The 16,394-nt window shown below is 42.2% G+C and overlaps 1 protein-coding gene across 1 annotated transcript in view; it reads right to left on the bottom strand.

Moving 5' to 3' along the window:
• The window catches only part of MDGA2 (MAM domain containing glycosylphosphatidylinositol anchor 2), a 190,801-nt gene that overhangs the window by 156,359 nt on the left and 18,048 nt on the right, over positions 1-16,394 (bottom strand). The window lies entirely within an intron of this gene.

Genomic DNA, 16,394 nt, shown 5'->3' with positions numbered 1-16,394 from the left:
GGATGAGCTTCCCAGACTCTCCCTATCCAGACACTCACCCTAAATTCATAAATTCATAAATTCTCATTCCTGATTTTCTTTCCCCCCTCACACACACATAAAAATTCCATTTTCACAGCTCAGCTTCCACCCCAATCCCAAACCCCAGCCCCGAGTCTGATCCCACTTCCACACAATCCAAACAAAACACATCCCAGAAGCCTGGAGATGATTTATCTGCAAGGACAGCAGAATCTTCCCGTGGTTTTGCTGAGGCATAAATCCCAATTAATCACTGAGGTGTTTGTTTGGGTGCTTGGGAATATCACACACAATTAATTTATCTGCATAAATCAGGAATCATTCCAGTGGTGTGACAAATGATCTCCTTTTTCCCACCCAGGGACAGGATAAAGATCTAAACTCTCAATTTTTAATGAATTATTGACTCTTCCCAGGGCAACAAGTTGTGCACCTGGAATTGGGTGTGGTTGGAGCATCTGGAGGATGGATTTGGATGCAGCAATTATTGCTCACAATGGATAAAATATCAAAAAATTCAATGCAATTCCCAAGATCCAGACAAGCAAGGGAGACACCCAGAGGTGTGAAATCACGGAATTCTGGGATGGTTTGGGTTGGAAAGGATCTTAAATCCCACCCAGAGCCACCCATCCCATGGCAGGGACACTCCCACTGTCCCAGTGTCCAGCCTGGCCTTGGGCACTGCCAGGGATCCAGGGGCAGCCACAGCTGCTCTGGCAATCCCAGCCCAGCCAGGAATTCCCAATTCCCAACATCCCATCCATCCCTGCCCCTGGCAGTGTCCCATTCCCTGTGTCCTGTCCCTCCATCCCTGTCCCCAGCCCCTCTCCAGCTCTCCTGGATCCCTCCAGGTGCCCTCAGCTCTCCCTGGATCCTTCTCCTCTCCAGGGAACATTCCCAGCTCTCCCACCTGGCTCCAGAGCAGCTCTGGGATCTCTCCAGCAGCTCCTGGATGTTGGATCCAGAACTGGAGCAGCTCTGCAGGAGGGGTCACTTCACCTCCAGCTCTGACTGCCAGGCAGGAAACCCAGGAGAGCAGATCCCTGTCTCAGGAATAAAAGCTGATCTCTTTTTCCAGCAGTACTTTGAGCAGCAGGTTTTCCTTTGGATAGCTTGGAAACAACTCCATTCCCACTGAAAAACTCCATTCCCACTGAAAAACTCCATTCCCACTGAAAAACTCTTCTAAAAGTTCTCCACTCTCTTTGGAGACTGGGAAACAACCCCACAGTTCAAACCCAGAAATATTCCTGTATTTGTGCATAGATCTGAGCTGGGTTTTTTTATGGATAAATATTCCCTGGGTATTTACAGAACCCCTCACAGCTGAGAAATTTGGGAATTTTAATGGTTCTGCACCATTAAAATGGGATTTTAAACCCACCCCATCCCCACTGAAAGCTCTGAGCCAGTTTAGACCTAACAAAATCTAAATATTGCTCCAGAGTGAGTGACTTGGATTGACACCTTAAAAATCAGGCCCTGATAAGAAATTTCATAACCCTATTTTCTGAAATACCTAATTTCCTTTAAAAAAATAAAATAATTATTGCAATCATTTATCCTAAAGGGGAAAAAAAAAACAAACCCAAAACCGTGGGTACCTCCCTGATATTATTGAAATTACTTTAATATCAAATATCTTTTTAATATTCCTGAGGTTGAACTCTGCAGACAAAAACACCCTGGAGTTCCCAGGGAACAAGTGGCTTTATCAGGATTTACAAGATTTAAATGTTCCTGCCAGCTCTGCTCCGTGTTATTCCTGGTTTTCCCTGGAGGGCTGATGACATTCCAGGGTGGCTCCAAGGTACTTGGAAAGATAACAGGGGAACAGAACCTTTGGGCTCAAAAACTTGTAATTCCCCAGGGAGAAAATTTCCATTCAGTTCATTTAAATTGTTTTTTTTGGCTTTTTTTTTCCTTATATTTTATAAACCTCTGGATCCTCCAGCAAAAATAACACAGCAGGGAAATCCAGCTGATTTTGCCATTCCTGCTGCTCCTTTCAGGTTTTTTTTCCTTGACACCCTGGTCAGGCTCTGTTTTGATTCTTCCATGAGATCCATGATCCATTCTGGAATGGTGGAATCTCCCATTCCTGGAGGGATTTCACATCCTTGGGGACTTGGGGCAGTGCTGGGGATGGTTGAACTCGATGATCTCAGAGGGATTTTCCAACCCTGACATTTCCATTGTTCCCTGGGCATTTTCCATAATTCCCAGTGTGTTGGGTTGATGTGGCCAGAATTGGGAATACCTGAGGTGAAATAATGACTTTGCCAGAACTGGGCTGAATTTAAGGTCTGGATTAAATGATCAGTGCCAGAAAAGGAATTTTCTCCCAATAAACCCTAAAAAAAAATCCCATGTTTTCCAAGCAGAGTTTGGAGGGAGTCAATGGGAAACAAAACATTGGGAGATTTGAGATATTAATGGGGTTTTTTTCCAGGAGATTTGGAATCATAGAACATTAGCAGCTGATATTTGGGATGATCACAAAGACTTGGAGGAGATAAAGATTTTTTTTTCACAGCTTAGTAAATATTGAAATTCAAACTCCTGCACAGGAGAGGGAAAACATCTCAGTTCTGCTGGAATTCATCACTTTTTCCAATCAAATCTGGGATATCTCTATTCCCTAAATCCTCTGAGCCCACAGGGAGCTCTAAACCTTAAATTAACCCTGAAAAAATCCATATTTTTTAACCAGTGTTTGGAGGGAGTCAATGGGAAAAAAAAAACAAAACAAAAACAACAAACATTGGGAGATTTAAGGTAGGAAAGCTCTTTCCCAGGAGATTTGGGAATGTGGAAAATTAGCAGCTGATATTTGGGATGATCCCAAAGACTTGGAGAAGGAAAAGAGATTTTTTTTTTCACAGCTTGGTAAATATTGATGTTCCTGCACAGGAGAGGGAAACCAGCTCAGTTCTGCTGGAATTCATCACTTTTTCTAATCAGATTTGGGATATTTCTATTCCCAAATAAATCCTCTGAGCCCACTGGAGCCACCAGACCAAGAGGATGTGCTCGATTAAGCACACACTGAAACCACAAATTACAGAATTCCCTGCTAATTAAACATCCCACATCCCTCAACAATTAACTGCCAGAGGTTTTCTCCAAACCCATCCCCTCTCCAATGGAGTGAGACACCCCTGGAGCATCCCTCACCTGGGGTTATCCAGAATTCCAGAGATTTCCCTGATACACAGGAGGAGATGAGCAAATTCCCAGTTTTTGTGTGCTGTTCCTGATCCAGCCTCAGGAGCCACAGCATTCCAAGGTTTCCCTGCCCCTTGCTATTAATTAGGATTTTTATTAATCTCTAGATTATCCTAATATATTTTATATTTCTCCTCTCTTGGACAGCATCAAGAAATGCTCTTGAAAAATTCCCTGGCTAAAAAAGAAAGGATGAGGGAATCTTTCCTCACTCTAAATCCCACAGAGGAATTCCAGGAGCAACATTCTCATCCATGAGAAATCCCACAGAGGAATTCCAGGAGCAACATTCCCATCCATGAGAAATCCCACAGAGGAATTCCAGTAGCAACATTCCCATCCATGGGAACTCCATAAATCCGCTCCCAACAAGAGGAAAACCCAGGAAATAAAACCAAGGGTCACTTTGACCTGGGAATTCAGCAAGTGGAGAAGAGCATGGAGGGACAGAGTTGATGGAATCCATGAAAATTATATATAAACAGAAGTTATCCAAATCCATGAAAAATTTATAGAAATATGGATAAAGGTGGCTGCCCCATGCCTGGAAGTGTCCTTGGACAGGGCTTGGAGCAATCTGGGACAGCAGAAGGTTTTCCTGGTGGAATTAAATGGGATTTAAGGTTTCTTCCAACCCAACCCATTCCAAGATTCCATGATCTGCTCCTCATGGATAACACCCAAGGCTTCTTTTGTTCCTCTCCCCAACATTCCTGAATTTCCCTCCATTCTCTCCTTTACCCATATTTCTCCAAACATGAAATCTTCCCTTTGATATCCATGATTTTCCTTCCCAGCTTTCCCTAAACACAAGCAGAGCTGCTCAGTCCTGGATAACACAAACCCCACCAAGGAGGAAAAATTCCCAGCCTGTTTTCCAGAGCACATTCCCTATTTTTAGCTCAGCTCTGCAGGTACAGATTCCAGGGACACTTATGAACCCTGACATCCCAAGGGGGCTGCAGGGCACTGAGCTCACAAGCTGCTGTTTCTCTTTGGATCAGGAGAATTCCAGAGGAAAACAGCTCCTTTCCTGGCTCTGAGACGATGAGAATTCCAGAGGAAACGAGATCCTTTCCCAGCTCTGAACAGAGAATTCCAGAGGAAAACAGTTCAGCTCTGAACTGAGAATTCCAGAGGAAAACATGTTCTTGTCTGACTCTGAGAATTCCAGAGGAAAATCAGTCCTTTCCTGGCTCTGAGTTCAGGAGAATTCCAGAGGAAAACAGCTCCTTTCCTGGCTCTGAACTGAAAATTCCAGATGAAAATGTGTCCTTTCCCAGCTCTGAGATGACAAGAATTCCAGAGGAAAACACGTTCTTTTCTGACTGAGAATTCCAGAGGAAAACAAGTCCCTTCCCAGCTTTGAGTTCAGGAGAATTCCAGAGGAAACCAGATCCTTTCCCGGCTCTGAGTTCAGGAAAATTCCAGAGGAAGACAGCTCCTTTCCCAGCTCTGAACTGAGAATTCCAGAGGAATATGAGTCCTTTTCTGGCTCTGAGACAATGAGAATTCCAGAAGAAAACGAGTCCTTTCCCAGCTTTGAGTTCAGGAGAATTCCAGAGGAAACCAGATCCTTTCTAGGCTCAGAGAATTCCAGAAGAAAACAGCTCCTTTCCCAGCTCTGAACTGATAACTCCAGAGGAAAAGAGTTCAGCTCTGAACTGAAGAGGATTCCAGAGGAAATCATGTTCTTGTCTGACTCCGTGAATTCCAGAGGAAAATTAGTCTTTTCCTGGCTCTGAGTTGAGGTGAATTCCAGAGGAAAATAGCTTCTTTCCCAGTTCTGAACTGAGAAGAATTCCAGAGGAATATGTGTCCTTTCCTGGCTCTGAGACGATGAGAATTCCAGAGGAAAACACGTTCTTTTCTGACCGAGAATTCCAGAGGAAAACAAGTCCCTTCCCGTCTCTGAGTTCAGGAGAATTCCAGAGGAAACCAGATCCTTTCTACGCTCTGAGAATTCCAGAGGAAAACAGCTCCTTTCCCAGCTCTGAACTGAGAATTCCAGAGGAATATGAGTCCTTTCCTGGCTCTGAGACGATGAGAATTCCAGAGGAAAACAGATCCTTTCTAGGCTCTGAGAATTCCAGAAGAAAGCAGCTCCTTTCCTGGTCCTGAATTGAGAAATCCAGAGGAAAAAAATTCCTTTCCCAGTTCTGAACTGAAGAGAATTCCAGAAGAAAACAGCTCCTTTCCTGGCTCTGAGTTCAGGAGAATTCCAGAGGAAAATGGGTCCTTTCCTGACTGAGAATTCCAGAGGAAAATGGGTCCTTTCCCAGCTCTGAACTGAAGAGAATTCCAGATGAAAACAGCTTCTCTCCTGACTGAGAATTCCAGAAGAAAACAGCTCCTTTCCTGGCTCTGAGTTCAGGAGAATTCCAGAAGAAAACAGGTTCTTTTCTGACTCTGAGAATTCCAGGAGAAAATTAGTCCTTTCCTGGCCCTGAACTGAGAATTCCAGAGGAAAATGGGTCCTTTCCAGACAGAGAATTCCAGAGGAAAACGAGTCCTTTCCTGGCTCTGAGTTCAGGAAAATTCCAGAGGAAAATTAGTCTTTTCCTGGCTCTGAACTGAGGAGAATTCCAAAAGAAAACAGCTCCTTTCCTGGCTCTGAACTGAGAATTCCAGAGGAAAATAGGTTCTTTTCTGACTCTGAGAATTCCAGAGGAAACCAGCTCCTTTCCTGGCTCTTCTCTGGGAATTCTGTTCCCAGCCAGGAATTCCTTCCCAAAATCCCACCTGACCTGTCCTCTGGCAGTGGGAATCCTTCTCCTATCACTCCATGTCCCTGGAAAAAGCCAATCCCATTTTTTAAGCCAGTTGAAAAACTGACATCCACGTAAATATTCAGGAATGATAAGATTATTTCTCACTTTTCCCAACAGAATTCCTGAGGGTCACAAAAAAATTAAAAAAAAAAACCAAAACAAGACAGGATAAGATTTCATAGGAATGAAATTCCTCATGATCCTGAGAAGATGGAAAATGGATTGGGAAGGGTCATCAAAGCTGAGCTGGATCCCCAAAGGCTTTTCCAGCTTTTTCTCAATCCCAGGCTGGAATATTCCTTCTGGAGAGCTCCAGGACTGGATATTTCTCCATCACATCCACATCTTTAGGTCTTAAATCCATGGAGTATCCAGAGCTGGAAGGGTTTCATTAGCCTGATTTTAGCAGTCCTGACCCCAAAGGCTCCTTAAAAACCAAAATAAATCCAGATTTCCCTCTAAACCCAGGAATTTTTCATGGATAAGAAGCAACAAAGAGAGCAAATAATTAAGGAATATCTAAAATAGAGATTTGCTGACAGCTGCCACGAGATCCCACAGAGCTCTCCCACACTTCAGGAATTACTCCGGATTAATTAAGCCAGACTTAATTATCTCCCACATTCCTTCCACTGGTTGGCCATTGGGAATTTTTGGAGGAAGTTTAGGCCTGGCTTAAATTCCCAGGGACGTCTCCAAAGCCCAGCAGCACCAGAGCAGCTGCTGAGCAAAGCCACGAGGTGAAGGGAGACAAGAACATCCTCCCAGCCTTACATAACATCTATTTATAGCCCAAATTCCCAAAATATTCCTGATTTTCCTGCTTAGAAAGGGATGAAATTGCTGGGCTGCCTGCTCTGATGTCGTTTTCACACAATTCCCAGGGAACTTTTCCATGTGGATTTGGATGGAAATTTATTTTCGGGATATTTGGCGATGCAATTAGTGATGTCATTAATGATGCAGTTTGTTTAAAATAAATGGCTTTGGAGAGAAGGGATGGGCTCAAACTGATCCCAAAATCTGTCCCTCCTTCTGCTCAGCAAGGGATCCAGAGTGGAATCTCCCTAGAAAATATCCTGGGATAACAACCACACCCAGTTTTCCTTCCAAAGCAAGGTGGGAATGGACAATTCCCAAATTTTTAGGGACAAGCAAGTGGCCCACGATGACAAGGGGGGTGAGGTCACCTCAAAGCTTCTCCAGGCTGAGCATTCCCAAATAATTCCTCACACACTGAGCCAACTCACTTCCAAACTTCCATCCCTCCAATGAACAGCCAGCTTTGCCAAAAAGGAAAATTCCAAGCTCACGACCGACCTCAAACCAGAAACCACCACGGAGAAAAATTCCCTGAGATCCAAAATCTGTTTGGGCTGTTTTGCTGAGGAAAGGAGAGGGAAAGGGAAAAGGAAAGGGGCACAAAAAGGAGGTGGAGCTACAGGAAAATTGGATTTCTTCTCCCAGATCCAAGGCTGTTCCATCCAGCACAGACACCCAGCTGCCTTTAATTTTTAATCCTGCACAAAATCCTGGAGTGGTTTGGGTTGGAAGGACCTTAAATCCCATCAAATCCCATCCCATCCCATCCCACCCCACCCCTGCCATGGCAGGGACACCTCCCTGGGCAGCCCCACCCAGCCTGGCCTTGGACATTTCCAGGGATCCATAATTTTTCCTCGTGGTCTCTTCCAAGCACTTTCAGTGCCTTTAAAATGGTGTAAAATATGAAAACTGCAGCTTTAATTCTGTTTTTTGCACAGCAAATCAAAGGATCAGCTGCCCAAAACCCAAGAGCTTCACACTTTCCAAGGGGCTGGAATTGACACAGCAGCTTTTTTTAAAATATTTTGTTATTTTCTGGCACACAAACCCGTGTTTTCATCCCCTTTTAATTGCTTGTTTCCGCCTCCTGATATCATCTGCACCACTAGCCAAGATTTTGATTTTTCTTTTTCATTTTTTTCCCAATGTTTTGTGCTCCTGCAGCTCTGGCACCGCCTTTGGCAGAGCTCTGGGCTTTGTTTCCTTCTGCTGAGATCTTTGTGGCAGAGCCTCTCCGTGGGACACATTCCAAAATCTCATCCAAGTGCTGCCCAGTTTGGGGATTAGGGTGGAAGAAGGCCAAGAAGGTGGATGGAAACACAAGGGAATTTCCACTTAAATGTGGATTAATCCCACAGTGGTTGAGATTGGAGGAACCTTGGTCCAGGTGAACTCCAGAGCCAGATTTGGAGTAAAAGGAATTCTTGGGGATGAGAGGCACAGCTGGTGCTTTGTTTGAGTCCTGGAGCATCCCAAGAGTTCTGGCAGAGTCCTGGAATTCCCTTCCCAGTCTTGGGATGAGGACAGAGATTTGATGGGTTGTTTTCTGTCCTGAAGGGTTTGGGTGCAATCACGGAACCATCAAAGGGACTGGTTTGGGGTGGTGGGACCTGAATCCCACCCCAGTCCCATTATCCCATTATCCCATCCCATTATCCCATTATCCCATTATCCCATTATCCCATTATCCCATTCCATCCCATTATCCCATCCCATCCCATTGTCCCATCCCATTCCATCCCATTATCCCAATCCCATCCCCCTGTCCCAGCTGCTCCAGCCCCAGTGTCCAGCCTGGCCTTGGACATTCCAGGGATCCAGGGGCAGCCACAGCTGCTCTGGCAATCCCAGCCCAGCCAGGAATTCCTTCCCAATGCCCACAGCAGCTCCCACCATGCTGAGCTCACCTGGGATAACCAGAATCCCACCCCTGGGCCGTGCCAGCCCCTGCAGGAGCTGTGCTTTGGGGAATGGATTCTCCTGGAGGATCTGGGGATGGATTTCCTGGGACACCAAATCAGCCAAGGAACTTTCTGGGAGCAGCATTCCTGTGATCACCTGGTTTTGTAGGATTGTGTTTTGTACTGACAGGGCTGGAGGGGCACAGGATCCCAGGATGGGACCCCAGGGGTCCCTGGTGTCCCCTCCCTGCTCCAGCAGGGCCAGCCAGAGCTCAGGGCACAGGGCTGCTCCTGTGCCTCTGGAATGTCCCAGCAGAGACTCCAGCCCCTCCCTGGGCTCTGCCTCCTGTGCCAGCAATTCCTGGATCAGCCCCTGCTGGAGCAGCCCCAGCTCCCTCAGCCTGTCCTGGGCACTGAGATGCTCCAGCCCTTCCTCATCCTCACATCCTGCTCTGGAGCAGGTCCAGGAGCTCCTGCCCTGCTGATCCAGAGCTGGGCACAGGATCCCCAAGGATGGAGACCCCACAAACTCTGCACCAGCTGGGTGGGAAGCCCATGAAGAGCTGAGACCCCACAAATCTCCCCCATTCCCACCATCCCAGCTAAAAATGATCTTCCCATCCCAAAATCCAAACCTTCCCCATTCCCACCATCCCAGCTAAAAATGATCTTCCTACCCCAAAATCCAAACCTCCCCCATTCCCATCATCCCAGCTAAAAATGATCTTCCCATCCCAAAATCCAAACCTCCCCCATTCCCACCATCCCAGCTAAAAATGATCTTCCCACCCCAAAATCCAAACCTCCCCAACCACGAGGTTGACACAACCCAACTTCTGCTCCCATTAAAATCTCTGGGAATCCTCACAGAAAACCAACAACCAACATTTCCAGCTGATATTTTCCTTGGCTTTTTCAGGAGTGTTATTTTTTCCCCCCCAGCAGCAGAACAACACAATCATCTCTATTTTTGTGATGACCTTTCCGTGTCTGTCACCCCAGCAGCTCTCACTGAGGTCACTTTTGTCACACAAGTGGCTCCTGCAGCCTGGCTCAGGCTCAATTTTCACTTCTCTGAACGCCAGGCACGTGTGGCTGAGGGGTTTTGGCTGTTCTTTATTCTCTTCCTTCTTTAAAACCCTCTCAGGACCACCAGAGCTGCCTCAAAGCCACAAAATACCAATTTGAGCTCGTTTGGAACTTTTTTGATGCCCTCAAAGATAAATCAGCTCTAAAAATGAGGCAGGGGGTGGCTCTTGGTCTAAGAGGTGGTGGAATTGTGGAGAAATGAGATTTCATCACTGGGATCATCACCCAGAGATTCCTGCAGCAACTGGGAGCTCTCAGGCTGGTTAAATATGAAAATTTATGGTTCTTGTTCAGCATTTCCAGCTCGGAGCTGGAATTCTGGATGGTGACATCCCACAGAAGCTGCATTAGGAATAAAGAGCAGCTCCCAGGGTTCTGGAATTCCACGTTCTCCAGGGCATCAGCAGAGGAACAAAGTGGGGAAAGAGGAGCAGCAGAGCCTGGCTGGGATGGGGAAAGGTTCCTGCTCCTCCACCAGCCTCGTACAGCACAGCTGTGCCCACAGCTCCAAACCCTCCCTGGGAAAACGGGAATGTTCATCCCAGGCATTTCCTGCAACCCGGAGCTCAGCCCAGACTGTTTAAACCTCATTTAAAATTTCAATGAGGAGCAGCAGGAGGAGGAGCCGGGTGATTGCGGGCACAGGATCCACGGGAGCTGCTCCCACTGCCTCCCATCGGGAACCAATTCCCTCATTTTCACCCTGCCCAGGAGAACCAGCCCAGCACAGCGGGAGGTGGGAGGGCTGCACGTGTCCTGTGCATGAGACTAACTGTGCAAAAAAAATTCTGTTTTCAGCTTCTGCAGTGACCTCAGGACCTCCAGAGACATCCCAGAAACTGCAAACGAGATTCCTGTGAGCCCAGGTGGCCAAGAATGCCCAAAGCACCTGGGATGGATCAGGAATTGTGTGGGAGCAGGAGAGGGATGGGATTGTGCTGGGCACTGGTGAGGAATATCCCAAGGGATGGGTCCAGTTGTGGAAACCTCATGAGAAGAAAGGCATGGAGGGGCTGGAGAGTGTCCAGGGAAGGGAACAGAGCTGGGAAAGAATTCCTGAGGGAGCTGGGAAGGGGCTGGAGAATTCCTGAGGAGCTGGGAAGGGAATGGAGAATTCCTGAGGAGCTGGGAAGGGAATGGAGAATTCCTGAGGGAACTGGGAAGGGAATGGAGAATTCCTGAGGGAAATGGGAAGGGAATGGAGAATTCCTGAGGGAACTGGGAAGGGAATGGAGAATTCCTGAGGAGCTGGGCAGGGCTCAGCTGGAGCAAAGGAGGCTCAGGGGAGGCCAGGGGAGGCTCAGGGTGGATTTTAGGAGGGATTTCCCCATGGAAAGGGAGCTCAGGGGTTGGAAGTGCCCAGGGAGGTTTGGATCCCCATCCCTGGGGGTGTCCCAGGAATTCCTGGGGGTGGCACTCAGAGCTCTGGGCTGGGACAAGGTGGGCACTGGGCACAGCTGGGACTTGGTGACCTTGGAGGGATTTCCCAACCTCAGGGATTCCATGAGGTTCAGATTGGACATTTGGGGAAATTTGTTCCCTGAATTTGTTGCCCATCCCTGGCACAGGCACAGGGTGCAGCCCCCATGGCAGGAGGGATTTCAATCCCTGTGGATGTGGCACTTGGGGACAGGGGCAGGGGTGGCCTTGGCAGGGCTGGGGATGGTTGGATGAGCTCAGAGATCTCCAGCCTCAATGATTCCATGATTCCATGGATTTCTGACTGCTGGTTTGGATCCCCATCCCTGGGGGTGTCCCAGGAATTCCTGAGGTGTCACTCAGAGCTCTGGGCTGGGACAGGGTGGGGATTGAGCTCAGACTCTGATCTTGGAGCTCTTCTCCAGCATCAACAATTCCATATAAACCTCTCCAAAATCCACAAAACCTTTGCTCCTCCCTCAGTTCATGCCCAGCCAACCAAGACAAGCCCTGCCACGAAATCCCTTCTTCCTTTCCCAGGTTCCCAGCATTCCCATAACCACATTTTCCCCGTTGTTTTCCTAACAACCCTCCCAACATTTTCCCAAATTAGAGCCCACAGCCTTTCCCACGGGAGACAACTCTCTCCAGGCAGGAGGGGCAATGAGAAGTTGGTGTTGACCTTTCCACTCATTCTGATCTCTGTGGGCACTGCAGAAATCCCAAATTCCTTTAAATAGTGCTCCAGGATGGAAAAAATGAGACCACCACCCTGGAGGCTTTATTAGAGCTCTTCCAAAATCTCCAGGGGACTGAGGCTGGAGTGACCCCCCTGCAAATAAATCAGGAGCCTTGGGAGAGCTTGGAGTGGTGTCCAAGGGAAGCAGCAGCCTGGGAAGTGCAGCAGGAACAGGAAAAACACAGCAATAGGGGAAATAATTTTAGGGAAAAAAAAATCCCCCAGGAAAATGTTGTCCTTGCCCTTGGGATGAGATGATTTTAAGGTTCTTCCAAATTCAAATAATTCTGGGTTCTGTGAGTTAAACTCATCCCATCTCCTGACTTTAATATCTGATTTTCAGGAGAATAAAACTGATTTGGGGTCTAATTCCAGGCAGGGATGGAGGAGGTGGTGGAGAAGTTACAACCAGGAGTGAATCTGCCCCTACAGCAGAAATTCAGGCTCAGGAGATGGATTTTGAACCTCATGGATTCTCAGCTCCAGGAAATGGGAAGCACACTTGGGAGGTCAGGATTTCATGGGCTGTGTGTGGGAGATTCCAGAAATTCTGCTTTATTTCCTCCCAAGAATAAACCAGTTCCCATTAAAAAAAAAAAAAAACAAACCCAACACCCAAAAAAACAAAACAAAAACAAAACCAGAAACACCAAAAAAAAAAACCAAATCTGTGGTGAAGAGAAGTTTCATGTTGATTACATCATATTGATTCTTTATTATTAAATAGAATAGTTCTAGAGAACCTATTGATCATAATAATTTGATATTGATCAATATTAGTTTAACATTCATTAACAAAAAATCCATTAATTCTCTATAAAATATAATTATAGTTTCATATTGATTACATCATATTAATTTTTTATTATTAAATATAATATCAGTTCTATGGAACCTATCAATCAATAATCTGGTATTGATTATTATTAGCTTAATTTTCACTAACAAACATTAATTCTATATAAACTATAATTACAGTTTCATATTGATTGCATCATATTGATTATTATTAAATAGAATACTTCTAGAGAACCTATCGATCATAATAATTTGATCTTGATTAATATTAGTTTAACATTCATTAAAAATATAACATTAATTCTACATAAGCTATAATTACAGTTTCATATTGATTGAATCATATTTATTCTTAATTATTAAATATAATATCAGCTCTATGGAACCTATCAATCAATAATTTGGAATTGATTATTATTAGCTTAATTTTCACTAACAAATAAGCCATTAATTCTATATAAACTATAATTATAATTTCATAGTTATTATTATTAAACAGAATATTTCTAGAGAGCCTATCAACCATAATAATTTGATCTTGATTAATATTAGTTTAACATTCATTAAAAATATAACATTAATTCTACATAAACTATAATTACAGTTTCATATTGATTACATCATATTGATTCTTTATTATTAAATATAATATCAGTTCTATAGAACCTATCAATCATAATAATTTGGTATTCATTAATATTAGTTTAATATCCATTAACAAATATAACATTAATTCTATATAAACTATAATTATAGTTTCATATTGATTACATCATATCGATTCTTTATTATTAAATATAATAGCAGTTCCATAGAACCTATCAATCAATAATTTGGCATTGATTATTATTAGCTTAATTTTCACTAACAAACATTAATTCTATATAAACTATAATTATAGTTTCATATTGATTGCATCATATTGATTCTTTATTATTAAATAGAATACTTCTATAAAACCTATCAGTCATAAGAGATTGGTATTCATTAATATTAGTTTAACATTCATTAACAAAAAAACATTAATTCTATATAAACTATAATTAGAGTTTAATATGGATTACATCATATTGATTCTTTATTATTAAATGGAATAGTTCTATAGAATGCATCGACCATAATTTTATATTGGTTAATATTAGCTTAATATTAATTAAAATATAACATTAATCCTGTATGAACTAAAATTATCATTTAATATTGATCACATCATATTGATTCTTTATTATTAAATATAACAGTTCTATAGAATGCATCGATCATAATAATTTGATATTGATTAATATTGTTTTAATATTAATTGAAAAGATAACATTAATTCTGTATAAACTAAAATTATAATTTAATATTGATTACATCATATTGATTCTTTATTATTAAATATAATAGTTCTATAGAATGCATTGAACATAATTTTATATTGATTAATATTAGTTTAATATTAATTAAAAATATAAGATTAATTCTGTATAAACTAAAGTTATAATTTAATATTGATTACATCATATTGATTCTTTATTATTAAATGGAATAGTTCTATAGACTGCATCGATCATAATTTGATATTGATTAATATTATATTTCTAATTAATATTAAACTAACATTAATTCCGTATAAACTAAAATTATACTTTAATATTGATTACATCATATTGATTATTATTAAATAGAATAGTTCTATAGAACCAATCATAATAATTTGATATTGATTAATATTTTTAATTAATATTAAACTAACATTAATTCTGTATAAACTAAAATTATAGTTTAATATTGATTACATCATATTGATTATTATTAAATAGAATAGTTCTATAAAACCAATCATAATAATTTGATATTAATATTTTAATTAATATTGAACTAACACTAATTCCGTATAAACTAAAATTATAGTTTAATGTTGATTACATCATATTGATTATTATTAAATAGAATAGTTCTATAGAACAAATCATAATAATTTGTTATTGATATTATTTTTTAATTAATATTAAACTAACATTAATTCTGTTAAAATTATAGTTCAATATTGATTCCATCAAATTGGTTCTATAGAACTACTCTATTTAATAATAATCAATCATAATAATTTAATATTGATGAAAACAACATTTTATTAAGGAAAATATCTAAATTCTGTTGTTAATCTGAGCCTAATTAACCCAAACCAGCAGGTGGGGTTATTAGAGGTCAGACCAAGCCCGACCTTGGAGCTCAGAGCAGAAACTGTGTCAGCCCCAGATTAACTGCAGAGGCTCCACAGCCCGAAAATAATCAACTCATCCCATTTTCCCAGGATTTATTCCCTTTTTGGGATGGGGATGTTGGAGCTTTAGTTGAAATTTAAAATTTTGTTTTGCTTTTTTAGGAATAGAACCATAGATTTCTGCTCTGCCCATTCATCCCGGAGATAAATATCAAAAAAGGTCCTAAAAAAAAAAAAAATTGTCCCCCCCTAAACTTTCCTTGCCTATCCCCACCCCCAAAATTCCCACACTTTTTTTTTTTTTCTCCTTTCCCCCTAAAATTTCCTTGATTTTCTTTCCCCCCCTAAAATTTCTTTGGTTTTTTTTTTTTTTTCCTTGCCTTTTTTCCCACCTCCTAAAATTTCCTTGATTTTCTTTTGCCCCCTAAAATTTCTTGTTTTTTTTTTTTATTTTTCCGACCCCCTAAAATTTCCTTGGTGGAAAGATGGATTCAACCCTCAAAAAAAAAAAAAAAAAAAAGAAAAAAAAATTAAGTAAATAAATAAAAGACAGATGCAGCCCCAAAAATACAGGATCCAACCCTTCAAAAAAAAAAAGAAATATTTCTTTTCCAAAGTGGTTTTTTTTCCCTGTTTTTTCCCTTCAAAAAAAGAAATATTTCTTTTCCAAAGTGGTTTTTTTTCCTGTTTTTTCCCTTCAAAATCTCTCCCAGCTCCAGGAAGGAAAGGATTCCCAAGGTTCATCCCAAATTCCCAATTTTTCCTGCTCCATTACCCACAGCTGTTAATTCACCAACACCCCCAACAGGGATTTTTCCAACATTTTCCCACCTCAATCCACAATTTATCCTCATCTCCCTCCCACCCTTGGAGTTCCATATCCCTAAAACTGATTTCCCTTCATTCCATGAGGAATAAAAAGGGGAAATTCTGGATTTTCCATCACTGGGATAATCCCAACCCCAGTTGCAGCTGGCACTGCTCCAGTTCCAAACTGGGAATTTCCCTTCTCGTGGATAACAAATCTGGGAATTCCAGAATTCCTTCAGACCCAAAATTCAGCAGATTGCCCCCAAAATCCTGACAGGATTCCCAGCAGAAAGAAGAACAGCTGGAATACAGATGCTCAGGCAAAAAAAAATAATTTTTCCAGAGGGGAAGAAATAAAATAAATTGGATAAAATTAAGTTGGGTTGTGAATTTCTTGGGTTTTCTGTTGGATTTTTAGCTCCTAAATAGGAAGTTTTGAAGGAAAAACCTCGTGTCTGAGTGGCAAAGTCAAAATGTTTCCATTAGGGGAAGGGAGAGTGGAAAAATCCATAAAAAAGGTTTCCAGTTTCAGGGATATTTCTAAAAGCAGCTCAGGATTTCAGGATGGATTCCTAAATAAT

Source organism: Oenanthe melanoleuca, chromosome 5 (genome assembly GCF_029582105.1).
Source record: "Oenanthe melanoleuca isolate GR-GAL-2019-014 chromosome 5, OMel1.0, whole genome shotgun sequence".
Classification (NCBI taxonomy): domain Eukaryota; kingdom Metazoa; phylum Chordata; class Aves; order Passeriformes; family Muscicapidae; genus Oenanthe; species Oenanthe melanoleuca.
The sequence above is the reverse complement of the archived record's forward strand: the minus strand, read 5'-3'. Positions and strand labels throughout refer to the sequence as shown.